The sequence below is a fragment of the Triticum dicoccoides genome, chromosome 1B, assembly GCF_002162155.2.
Source record: "Triticum dicoccoides isolate Atlit2015 ecotype Zavitan chromosome 1B, WEW_v2.0, whole genome shotgun sequence".
Lineage (NCBI taxonomy): Eukaryota > Viridiplantae > Streptophyta > Magnoliopsida > Poales > Poaceae > Triticum > Triticum dicoccoides.
In genome coordinates, this window is record NC_041381.1 from 651,570,862 (window position 1) to 651,585,149 (window position 14,288).

The window sequence follows — 14,288 nt, forward strand, 5'->3', positions numbered from 1 at the left end:
ATGTCCCCGATCTCATCCGGGACTTCGAACTACCTTCGGTACATTAAAACACATAAACTCATAATATAAATCGTCACCGAACTTTAAGCATGCGGACCCTACGGGTTCGAGAACTATGTAGACATGACCGAGACACGTCTCTGGTCAATAACCATTAGCGGAACCTGGATGCTCATATTGGTTCCCACATATTCTATGAAGATCTTTATCGGTCAAACCGCATAACAACATACGTTGTTCCCTTTGTCATCGGTATGTTACTTGCCCGAGATTCGATCGTCGGTATCTCAATACCTAGTTCAATCTCGTTACCAACAAGTGTCTTTACTCGTTATGTAATGCATCATCCCGCAACTAACTCATTAGTCACATTGCTTGCAAGGCTTATAATGATGTGCATTACCGAGAGGGCCCAGAGATACCTCTCCGACAATCGGAGTGACAAATCCTAATCTCGAAATACGCCAACTCAACAAGTACCTTCGGAGACACCTGTAGAGCACCTTTATAATCACCCAGTTACGTTGTGACGTTTGGTAGCACACAAAGTGTTCCTCCGGTAAATGGGAGTTGCATAATCTCATAGTCATAGGAACATGTATAAGTCATGAAGAAAGCAATAGCAACATACTAAACGATCAAGTGCTAAGCTAACGGAATGGGTCAAGTCAATCACATCATTCTCCTAATGATGTGATCCCGTTAATCAAATGAGAACTCATGTCTATGGCTAGGAAACTTAACCATCTTTGATTCAACGAGCTAGTCAAGTAGAGGCATACTAGTGACACTGTGTTTGTCTATGTATTCACACATGTATCAAGTTTCCGGTTAATACAATTCTAGCATGAATAATAAATATTTATCATGAAATAAGGAAATAAATAATAACTTTATTATTGCCTCTAGGGCATATTTCCTTTAGTCTCCCACTTGCACTAGAGTTAATAATCTAGTTCACATCATCATGTGATTTAACACCAATTTTCATATATGTATATGATAAACACCCATAGTTCACATCGTCATGTGACCAACACCCAAAGGGTTCACTAGAGTCAATAATCTAGTTCACATCACTATGTGAAGTACTAATGTATGATCATGTTTTGCTCGTGAGAGTGGTCAACGGGTCTGTCATATTCAGAGCCGTATGTATTTTGCAAATATTCTATGTCTACAATGCTCTGCACAGAGCTACTCTAGCTAATTGCTCCAAATTTCAATATGTATCCAGATTGAGACTTAGAGTCATCTGGATCAGTGTCAAAACTTGCATCGACGTAACCCTTTACGGCGAACCTTTTGTCACCTCCATAATCGAGAAACATATCCTTATTCCACTAAGGATAATTTTGACCAATGTCCAGTGATCTACTCCTAGATCACTATTGTACTCCCTTGCCAAACTCAGGGCAGGGTACACAATAGTTTTGGTACTCAGCACATCATACTTTATAGAACCTATGACTGTGGCATTGGGAATGTGATGTAGGGCGGAACCCTAGGTGCCGATCTTTCACGTTTGGAGTGGATCCTACGGGGAGACACGAAGAACGAGCGGAAGAAAATGAAGAGAATCACGGGGGAAAACGAGAGAAACACTCAACCGACAAGAGATCAATCACACAAGGTCTAGATCATCGAAGCACGAGTAGCACGAGATACAAAGTCAACAACGGACGATACAAGTGGCGGTAGCTCATCTCCGAGAGGAGGTATTGAATCCACGAGGGATCTTCCCGTAAAGGGGTCTTGAATCTGCTTGGGGATCTTCTCCGAAGAGGTCGTGAACTCCGAGGAGAAGTAACCAAGTGGATGAGCAAGGCTCTCACACAAAATATGAGCTAAACCAATGCTAAACCTAGCTAGGAGGTGGGAGAGATCTATTTATAGTCGTAGTGCAAATGGGAGTCAAAGTGAAGGGGTACAAGGGCATAAGCCCGTGGCTGCGGCCACACAGGTGTCGGACGTCCGGAGGACGTCGGTCGTCTGGAGCTTTAGGACGGTCCGGATGTCCGGAGATGTCGGACTTCTGTAGTTTCAGCTCGGGTGCCCAGCTGCCGGATGTCCGGAGGGTGTCGGTTGTCCGTGGCCCTAGGAGTCGTTGGACGTCCGGTCCTGGTCGGACGTCCGATCGATGTAGCGTGCGTTGGCCTAGTTTCCTTTGGCTGGCGTGACCTTCAGGGGCCGGACGTCCGGGCTGGGTAGGTCGTCCGGTGGCTATAGCTTCGGGCAGCTCCTTCTCTTGGTCCTTGAACTTGGCGTCCTCGCTAGCTCTTCCGTTGGATGTGGTGGCTTCGTGGCTTTCCTCCAAGTACCTGATCATGCATAGAACACACGTTGGAGGTAGTAGCCATGTCTCACATGTAGAAAGTGAAGGTTCAGAAAGGAGCGAGTTCACCTTGTGTCCAATGGCGTCTATTTGAGGTCTCGTCATAAGTCCTCTTGGGGTTTGGAGAGTAGTCGGAGTGTACATGGGGATGAAGTGGGATGCTCCGCATCATCTCCCCCCTTGGGAAAGATCCGACCTCGGATCGTGATCCTCATCACCATGGAAACGGTTGTCGTAGACGGACTTGTAGTTGGACGAAGTTGAAGACATGGCGCAATCCAAGTAGTCGAAGGCGTCGCCGGAGTGATAGACATGCAAAAAGAGCAAACACAAGCAACACTCGGAAATACAATGGCTAGCGCACACAAAGTGTCCATCATGTAAGAATGAGCCCGTGCGGCAAGATTGGTCGTGACAAAGCGCATGAAGCTTATCAAGATGATCTAGAATGAGATGCAAAGCGTTCATTGGAGGAAATGCAATCATTGTGCACACAAATGTGTTGTAAATATGATCAATGCAACCACGGTGCAAAATGATGTCATAGTGAGACGGTTTATCAATAGCATGAATATGGCAATGGATGCTCAACATGTGTAAGCTATCATGCAATTGATGGTGGACAATATGATAATGATGTATGAATATGCCATCAAGGTAGATCACAACAAATTTGCTAAGGAAATGCACGAGCTGATATATCATGATGACATGGAAATAGATGCAACAAGACAAGCATAATGTGAGTCAATCCATGCATGGGTTGCAAACTTGTGGTGAGTATGATATGTCCATCGAGCATGACATGTATGAGCACAATCAACAAATATGGAGGTGTTGGTGTACCAAAGCTCGATGTCGAGGCATGAGTGGAGTTCCAAAGATGCATCCAATAAGTGTGAGCGCTCCTCAATGTGAAGGTCCATGTAGCCAATCTCCAATGTCGCTCCTCCGTTCACGAGATGTATCATGTAGACAACAAGAAGGAAACAACAATGAAAGAGTGACCCATCCAATATGCGTACTTGAGGATGGCTCAAAGGGAAGGAGTTCACCTTATGAATGTTCCCGAAGATGTTGGAGTTGCACATCATGTATGCCATCACATAACCAAGTTGTCGCACAACGCCATCGCCTTGTGAATCCTCCAAAATGAAAGAACATGACAAACACTCGGAAAAACAAATGAGGTCAGCGGAAATGCAAAACCTATCATTCGAGTGGTAAGATACCCAACACGTGTATGCATCATGCTCATCATAAGAAAGTACAAGGGAGCATTTCATAGTATGGAGGCATATGATGCAAGAACAACCAAATACAATAGGCTCAATCAAACAAGCATGCATCACAAGTAAGGTGTCAAAGTCTCTAGGATCAATAAGCATAGGATTGTTGCACTCAATACAAGAGGATATGAAAGAGGCAACTAATGGCCACAAGAGACAATGATCAAGATATATCATGTGAGAGGCATGAACATATAAGTCATCAACCCAAGAAAGCGAATAAGAGTGGAACATGGGTGATGCAACCGAGCAAGCAATCGTAGCAATCAAGTCAAGCAATCTAGTAGTGCGAAGATGCAACATACTAGGAGGAATCATGGCAAGCATGTCATTGGTGCAAATAGTGGGCATGAACTTCACATGACATAACACAAGCATGAAAGCAAGATGTGAGGAAAATAGCATGAATGTATTGGTGAGAAGCCATATGTAAATAGCAATGGGTCATCATGAATCTCCCAACACAACAAGTATCAATAACATGGGGCACATGATAAACATGGCAATGGCAACAAGGATCTCCACCAAGCATGCAAATACACATAGGGTTGATACGTCTCCAACGTATCTATAATTTTTGATTGTTCCATGCTATTATATTACCCCTTTTGGATGTTTATGGGCTTTATTTTACACATTTATATCATTTTTTAGACTAACCTACTAACCGGAGGCCTAACCCATATTGCTATTTTTTTTGCCTATTTTAGTATTTCGAAGAAAAGGAATATCAAACGGAGTCCAAACAGAATGAAACCTTCGGGAGCGTGATTTTTGGAATGGACGTGATCCGGAGAGCTTGGAGTGCAAGTCAAGAAGCTGCCGAGGAAGCCACGAGATAGGAGGCTGCCCCCCGCCCTGTAGGGCGCGCCCCTGTCTCGTGGGCCCCTCGGGCGGCCACCGACATACTTCTTCCTCCTATATATACCTACGTACCCCAAAAACATCCAGGGGCACCACGAAACACAATTTCCACCGCCGTAACCTTCTGTATCCGCGAGATCTCATCTTGGAGCCTTCGTCGGCACTCTGCCAGAGGGGGAATCGACCATGGAGGGCTTGTACATCAACATCCTTGCCCCTCCGATGAGTTGTGAGTAGTTTACCACAGACCTACGGGTCCATAGTTATTAGCTAGATGGCTTCTTCTCTCTTTTTGGATCTCAATACAATGTTCTCCCCCTCTCTTGTGGAGATCTATTCGATGTAATCTCTTTTTGCGGTGTGTTTGTCGAGATCCGATGAATTGTGGGTTTACGATCAAGTTTATCTATCAATAATATTTGAATCTTCTCTGAATTCTTTTATGTATGATTGAGTTATCTTTGCAAGTCTCTTCGAATTATCAGTTTGGTTTGGCCTACTAGATTGGTCTTTCTTGCCATGGGAGAAGTGCTTAGCTTTGGGTTCAATCTTGTGGTGTCCTTACCCAGTGACAGAAAGGGTTGCAAGGCACGTATTGTATTGTTGCCATCGAGGATAAAAAGATGGGGTTTATATCATATTGCATGAGTTTATCCCTCTACATCATGTCATCTTGCTTAATGCGTTACTCTATTCTTATGAACTTAATACTCTAGATGCAGGCAGGAGCCGGTCGATGTGTGGAGTAATAGTAGTAGATGCAGGCAGGAGTCGGTCTACTTGTTATGGGCGTGATGCCTATATACATGATCATGCCTAGATAATCTCATAACTATGCGCTTTTCTATCAATTGCTCGACAGTAATTTGTTCACCCAACGTAATACTTATGCTATCTTGAGAGAAGCCTCTAGTGAAACCTATGGCCCCAGGGTCTATCTCTTATCATATTTGCTTTCAATCTACCTTTATTTGCATCTTTACTTTTTGCATCTATATTATAAAATACCAAAAATATATTTATCTTATCATACTATCTTTATTAGATCTCACTTTCGCAAGTGGCCGTGAAGGGATTGACAACCCCTTTATTGCGTTGGTTGCGAGTTCTTAGTTTGTTTGTGTAGGTGCGTGGGACTTTTGAGGAGCCTCCTACTGGATTGATACCTTGGTTCTCAAAACTGAGGGAAATACTTGCGCTACACTTGCTGCATCACCCTCTCCTCTTCGAGGAAAACCAACACAAGCTCAAGACGTAGCAAGGGTCAATCATGGGTAGATGCAAGCAAGGGTCACAATTGTATGGCAAAGGCATAGAAGCAAGTATAGCATGCAAAGTGAACATGGTAAAATGAGCATACGGGGACAAATGGTATATAGCCCATAGTCGTGTGAGAGCCAAGTAGAAGAGATGCGCGCAATCCTTGCGCAAAGGGGACGGTGGTAAGGATAGTCCACGGTATCCCAAGTCATCGTTGCTCTCAAGAGCTCGTTTCGTCAACTCATGGGATTGTGAGGTTGACGAGTCTTCATAAGTACCTACACAAAACAAAGGCAAAGAAAAAATTGTGTGTGCATGGCATATGTACACATCATCCATCATGATGCGCACATGCATGTGTCGGTTAGCACAAAATAGCCAATGCCCAAATAAATGAGATGCATGATATAGAAACATGTCATCCATCATGAGAGGTTTGTTGTTATGTATGACATAATGGAGACTCAAAGGATGTAATGCATCATGGGAAATATCTAGAGCATTGTTATTCATGTAATGCATATGGTGCAAGCTATCATGGGAATCATGCAAAGTATGAGATGCATCAAAATCTCCTAATATGTATGAGGAAACTATGGGGGTCTCCTCATGAGCATGAGTAGAAACATTACATCGAGAATATTGACAACATCCAAAACAATGCATATTTGGAACAATGTGATCATGGCATGACATAGTAGATGAATTGCGCAAATCATGTAAAGGAAGCATGGAAATATCATCACATGAAAAACAAAAGCCAATGACCATCATCTCATCATCTATGCCATAAGTGCAAATAGGATTTATTTTAATGGGGCATGCATAGTTACTATGTTGAGATTGTAATGATGCAATATGGGAGATCTCACTCATAGCATATGACAAGTTCAAAGGTTTGTCAAACATGATGTGACCAAAAGAATTTTCACATGATATCCTATGGAGCATAGCATCACAACTAGGCAACTCAACATGCTCATCATCATATTCATCATAAATAGGTAAGTCAAGACATGAAGAAGTCTCACTAGCATGAAGCATATGAATATGTGGGTCAACATCATGGGAGCAATCGATGTCAAGAGAGTCCACTAGTGGGACAAGAGAAGCACCATCACCTATGTTACCTTTGGAGCGTCTCTCATGTGTTGTAGGTGAGGTGTTGAATATCCACTCGTTGTCATCTTCATTTTGATGGAACCATGTGTGTGTGTGTGTGGGGGGGGGGTGTATCATCGTCCACCATGGCCATCAGTTTTCCCATTGGAGGGATGGACTCGTCGAGGATAGGCATGTCGCCATGTAGGAGATCTAGCACCAAAGAAGAAAACACACTAGGAGTAGAGGTTAAGTCGTTAGAAATCATAGTGGCCTCAGATGCCGTGTCAACTACCTCACTCTCTAAGTGTTGTGGCTCACTCACTCCCTCAAGGATGCTCTCACTCATATGGTTGGTGGAGTCACTCAAATGGCGCTCAACCTCACATAGGATGTGTGGCATGCTCTCATGTGTGGGGCTAGTGGTGGTCACACTCATCCTCTCAAAGGAAATGCTCTCAATGTCACGTATGGTGGAGTGACTCATGTCACTCATGTGGTGGTGGCTCTCCTCACATGAAAAATGGGGCATCTCAACATATGTGGGTGTCGGAGAGGTGTAGGTGCAAATGTCTCCATGCGCAGTCGCGTAGCTTGACTCGGAGTAGGAGTCCAATGTGGGCGTCGTCTTCATGTTGTTGAAGAGGTTCACGCTCGTCGCTGTAGTCGAAGGGGATGCCCTTGCTCGACCGTCTTGTCGCCGTCTTGTTGTTGGAGGCCCATATGATGTGGCACCTCGTAGCTCGTCTCCATGACCAAAGGGAGTTTCCCATGCTCGGCCATCTTCCTTGGGAGGCTTCCGAAGATGGAAGTGTCGCCCTCACTTGTAGGTGGTCGCCTTGGACTTGATGAAGTCATCGTAGGCGTACTCGTGGGAAGTAGGCGAAGATGCCGTACATCCAAAGGCGAAGATGCCTTGATAGCACTTGGCGAAGATGCCAAAGTGGTTGTTGTAGCCGTATCTCCGTCTTGGTGGTGCTCGTCTTGCGGTCTTCACTTTTGCTCATGAAGCTTGGACTTGGAGTGAAGTAGGGCTTGTTGGGACTTGTGCATTTGCGCTTGTGGAGCATCTTCATGATGATGATGTTGTTGTCGTGCTTGAGCTCGTAGAAGATGTCGTCCATTGTCATCGTGCACATAATGCTTGGAGGTGACTTGCCCTTCATGACGATGTTGATCACGAACGTGATGGTGCTTGCCATGTAGATGTGGACTTGGAAGACTTGCGCTTGCATCTTTTTCGCCCTCTGAAGACTTGTGGCTTGAATATTGCCGTCTTGAAGATGATGAAGGGGAAGTAGACTTGAGCAAGGTCCGAATCTCCTCCATCCTTGCATCTTGCTCCTCTTTATGTGCAGCAAGCTTCTTGTAGATGTAGTCCCTTCTCCTTGCTTCGGAGTGACGAATGTCGATGGAGATGTTCTCGATGCTCTCTCGCAATCTTGATTGTGCGCCTTGCACTTGTCATTGTAGATCGAAGATAGATGCTTTGGTGATGTAGTTGTTCACGCTGTCGTTGTTGTCGAGGACCGGAGAGGAAATGCCTTGCCTATCCATCACAAGACTCAAGCAAATATGAGTGGGAGAAAGAGAAGAACTTATACCAATGTACCTTGACCGATGTTGACAATGAATCAAGTTCACTCAAATGCGGACAATGAAATAGCACTATTGGTACCAATCCTTGTCGGTTCTCACACCTACACAAGTAAAGCTTATGGTGGAGCTCGGTGAGGATAGTGGCACAAAAATTTAATGCAAAATGTTAGCAAGAGTCAATAATGTTGAAAGAGATTCACAAATTCGCAAGTGAAACAAATGGACCAATAGCAAAGAATGGCACACGGAAACACACACACGGATAGATAAATGGGGTCATGCAACCAAGGAATGAGCACAAAATGTGAAATCCACAGAAAATGCTCGTGTTGCACAACTCAAGAGAGACGCTAGCACGATTGCTCCATGGGCGGATACGACACTTGTGCACAACCTATAAGATGCAAAATGGATAAACTTTCTATCCCAAGTATGCTATGTATGTATGGTTCCCGGTGTTTCTCTCAAGATGATCCAAGATGATCGGATATGACAATCTTATATGCAATGTGGTATGATGCTATGGCACTTTCTTACAAGCTTCTTTGCTCTCTCTTTCTTTTGCTTAAAAGCTTATTCTCTTTTTTATGGCCACTTTTGCACAATGCACAAACCAAGATAGCAATTATGTATATGCGGGAACAAACTTGTGACACAAGATATGATACCAATATATGCACCACGATGATATGGTATGTATGCTATGGATGGTGTAGATCACTAATGTGCACAAGTAACATGGCCCGACAATACTCAAATGGCTAGTCTCGATAGGCAAGTGACACAAAATGGGCTAGGGGTTAACAATGCAATTGCAAGGGAATGTACAATGGTGTTGTCGAGGTTACCGTCCTTTGCGATGATGAGTGGTGGTGTTCTTGATGTAGATACCAAGATGATGGAGACTCGTCCCTAAGTAGCCGAAACACCTTAGGAAACGGAAAAAACCGCGAACTCAAAATCTCAAATGACAAATGTCAAATGGTGGTAGTGGGAATGCGGTGGTAGTTTGCACTTGGCAATGTGGAAGTGAAATGATGGGCTATGCTTGTCGAAGTTGAAGTTGCCGTCCCTAAGTAGCCGAAACACCTTAGGAGACACAAGCCACAACTCAAACAAGCTCAAACAAAATTGGGTTATGTTGGGGTGGCGAAATGTATGGTGGGTAAGCCTATGCGGAAGTGGTGGTGGTGGTTGATGAAGAAGCAATCGTCCCTAAGTAGCTGAAACACCTTAGGAGACTCGAATCACTACTCAAGCAACCACTAATGCTATGGCAAGAAAAATTGGTTAGGTTGCGGAGTCGGTGGTGGCTATGCGGATGATATGGTGGAAGGCCTAGGCAAACTTGCCAAATTTTCGAAAATTTGATGGAGTCAAATGGTGTTTGTAGTATTTTTGTGGGATAGGGGATGTCAAGAGCTTCAAAACAAGCTAAAGAACGTCAAAATCGGAGTTCGGATGAATTAGTTATGGACAAAACAAAAATCAGCTGAAGTCTGAAACTACAGGTTACGGACGTCCGGAAAGGTCGGATGTCCGGTCGTCGGACGTCCGGGAAGGTCGGAAATCCGTAAATTCAGCTCGGGTTAGGGGTTCCGGTTGTCCGGGAAAGGTTGGACGCCCGGTCGTTCCCGGGGCTCCGGACGTCCGTAAAACACTGGTCGTCCGGTGGGTCAGGGTCAACGCGAAATCCGCGATCCGGGGCGCGATTTTGAGCAGAAAATGGAGATTTCGGGGTCAAAATTGACGAGATTTCGTGGATGAAAGATGGGGATACTTGGGGAAATGCTAGATCCACTTGAAACCAAGCAAATCCATGGATCAAAATCAACAAAACATCATCAAACCAACAAAATTTGGGGCTATTTTTGGTGGAGATTTTCGGATTTAGGCAAGAACACACAAAATCAAGCTAGAAAAAGAGGGGTAGGGGCTCCAAAAATGTGATCAACGTGGCTCATGATACCAAGATGATGTAGGGCGGAACCCTAGGTGCCGATCTTTCACGTTTGGAGTGGATCCTAAGGGGAGACACGAAGAACGAGCGGAAGAAAACGAAGAGAATCACGGGGGAAAATGAGAGAAACACTCAACCGACAAGAGATAAATCACACAAGGTCTAGATCATCGAAGCACGAGTAGAACGAGATACAAAGTCAACAACGGACGATACAAGTGGCGGTAGCGCATCTCCGAGAGGAGGTCTTGAATCCACGAGGGATCTTCCCGTAAAGGGGTCTTGAATCCGCTTGGGGGATCTTCTCTGAAGAGGTCGTGAACTCCGAGGAGAAGTAACCAAGTGGATGAGAAAGGCTCTCACACAAAATATGATCTAAACCAATGCTAAACCTAGCTAGGAGGTGGGAGAGACCTATTTATAGTCGTAGTGCAAATGGGAGTCAAAGTGAAGGGTACAAGGGCATAAGCCCGTGGCTGCGGCCACACAGGTGTCGGACGTCCGGAGGTCGTTGGTCGTCCGGAGCTTCAGGACGGTCCGGACGTCCGGAGATGTCGGACTTCCATAGTTTCGGCTCGGGTGCCCAGCTGCCGGACGTCCGGAGGGTGTCGGTCATCCGTGGCCCTGGGAGTCGTCGGACGTCCAGTCCTAGTCGGACGTCTGACCGCTGTAGCGTGCGTTGGCCTGGTTTCCTTGGGCTGGCATGACCTTCAGGGGCCGGACGTCTGGGCTGGGCCGGTCGTCCGGTGGCTGTAGCTTCGGGCAGCTCCTTCTCTTGGTCCTTGAACTTTGCGTCCTTGCTAGCTCTTCCGTTGGATGTGGTGGCTTCGTGGCTTTCCTCCAAGTACCTGATCATGCATAGAACACACGTTGGAGGTAGTAGCCATGTCTCACATGTAGAAAGTGAAGGTTCGAAAAGGAGCGAGTTCACCTTGTGTCCAATGGCGTCTATTTGAGGTCTCGTCATAAGTCCTCTTGGGGTTTGGAGAGTAGTCAGAGTGTACATGGGGATGAACGTGGGATGCTCCGCATTAGAATGACTTTCATTCTCTTTCTATTTTTTGCCATGGTCGGGTTTTGAGTCTTACTCAACTTCATACCTTGCAACAAAGGCAAGAACTCCTTCTTTGATAGTTCCATTTTGAACTACATCAAAATCTTATCAAGGTATGTACTCATTGAAAAATCTTATGAAGCGTCTTGATCTATCTCTATAGATCTTGATGCTCAATGTGTAAGCAGCTTCACCGAGGTCTTTCTTTGAAAAACTCTTATTCAAGTATCCTTTTATGCTATCCAGAATTTCTATATCATTTCCAATCAATCAATATGTCATCTACATATAGTTTTAGAAATGCTACAGAGCTCCCACTCACTTTCCTGTAAATACAGGCTTCTCCAAAAGTCTGTATAAAACCATATGCTTTGATCAACTCATCAAAGCGTATATTCCAACTCCGAGATGCTTGCACCAGTCCATAGATGGATCACTGGAGCTTGCACACTTTGTTAACACCTTTAGGATTGACAAAACCTTCTGGTTGTATCATATACGACTCTTCTTTAATAAATCTATTAAGGAAGGCAGTTTTGACATCCATTTGCCAGATTTCATAAAATGTGGCAATTGATAACATGATTCGGTCAGACTTAAGCATTGATACGAGTGAGAAAATCTCATCGTATTCAACACCTTGAACTTGTCAAAAAACTTTTTGTGAAAAGTCGAGCTTTGTAGATAGTAACACTACTATCAGCGTCTGTCTTCCTCTTGAAGATCCATCTATACAATATGGCTTGCCGATCATCGGGCAACTCCACTAAAGTCCACACTTTGTTCTCATACATGGATCCCATCTCAGATTCCATGGCCTCAAGCCATTTCGAGGAATCTGGGCTCATCACCGCTTCCTCATAGTTCGTAGGTTTATCATGGTCTAGTAACATGACTTCCAAAATAGGATTATCGTACCACACTGGTGCAAACCGTACTCTGGAAGACCTACGAGGTTCCGTAGTAACTTGATTTGAAGTTTCATGATCATCATCATTAGCTTCCTCACTAATTGGTGTAGCAATCAGTGGAACTGATTTCTGTGATGAACTATTTTCCAATTCGGGAGAAGGTACAATTACCTTATCAAGCTCTACTTTTCTCCCACTCACTTCTTTCGAGAGAAACTCCTTCTCTAGAAAGGATCAATCTTAGCAATGAATATTTTGCCTTCGGTTCTGTGATAGAAGGTGTACCCAACAGTTTCCTTTGGGTATTCTATGAAGACGCACTTCTCCGATTTGGGTTCGAGCTTATCAGGTTGAATTTTTTTCACATAAGCATCGCAGCCCCAAACTTTAAGAAACGTCAACTTTGGTTTCTTGCCAAACCACAGTTCATAAGGCGTCGTCTCAACGGATTTTGATGGTGCCCTATTTAAAGTGAATGTAGCTGTCTTTAATGCATAACCCCAAAACGATAGTGGTAAATCGGTAAGATACATCTTAGATCGCACCATATCCAATAAAGTGCGGTTACAATGTTCGGACACACCATTACACTGTGGTGTTCCGTGTGGCGTGAGCTGTGAAACTATTCCACATTGTTTTTAAATGAAGGCCAAACTCGTAAATCAAATATTCTCCTCTACGATCAGATTGTAGAAACTTTATTTTCTTGTTACGATGATTCTCCACTTCACTCTGAAATTCTTTGAACTTTTCAAATGTTTCAGACTTGTGCTTCATTAAGTAGATATACTCATATCTGCTCAAATCATCTGTGAAGGTCAGAAAATAACGATACCCGCCACGAGCATCAACACTCATTGGATCACATACATCGGTATGTATTATGTTCAACAAGTCAGTAGCTCGTTCCATTGTTCCGGAGAACGGAGTTTTAGTCATCTTGCCCAAAAGGCACGGTTCGCAAGCATCAAATGATTCATAACCAAGTGATTCCAAAAATCCATCTTTATGGAATTTCTTCATGCTCTTTACACCGATATGACCCAAACGACAGCGCCACAAATAAGTTGCACTATCATTATCAACTTTGCATCTTTTGGCATCAATATTATGAATATGTGTATCACTACGATCGAGATCCAACAAACTATTTTCATTGGGTGTATGACCATCAAAGGTTTTATTCATGTAAACAGAACAACAATTATTCTCGGATTTTAAATGAAATAAATAACCTATTGCAATAAACATGATCAAATCATATTAATTCTCAACTCAAATGCCAAATAACATTTATTTAGGTTTAACACTAATCCCGAAAGTATAGGGAGTGTGCGATGATGATCATATCAATCTTGGAACCACTTCCAACACACATCATCACTTCACCCTCAACTAGTCTCTGTTTATTCTGTAACTCCTGTTTCGAGTTACTAATTTTTAGCAACCGAACAAGTATCAAATACCCAAGGGCTACTATAAATATGCCCTAGAGGCAATAATAAAAGGATTATTATTATATTTCCTTGTTCATGATAATTGTCTTTTATTCATGCTATAATTGTATTATCCAGAAATCGTAATACACGTGTGAATACATAGACCACAATATGTCCCTAGTGAGCCTCTAGTTGACTAGCTCGTTAATCAATAGATAGTCATGGTTTCCTGACTATAGACATTGGATGTCATTGATAACGGGATCACATCATTAGGAGAATGATGTGATGGACAAGACCCAATCCTAAGCATAGCACAAGATTGTGTAGTTCGTTTGCTAGAGCTTTTCCAATGTCAAGTATCTTTTCCTTAGACCATGAGATCGTGTAACTCCCGGATACCGTAGGAGTGCTTTGGATGTACCAAACGTCACAACATAACTGGGTGGCTATAAAGGTGCACTACAGTATCTCCG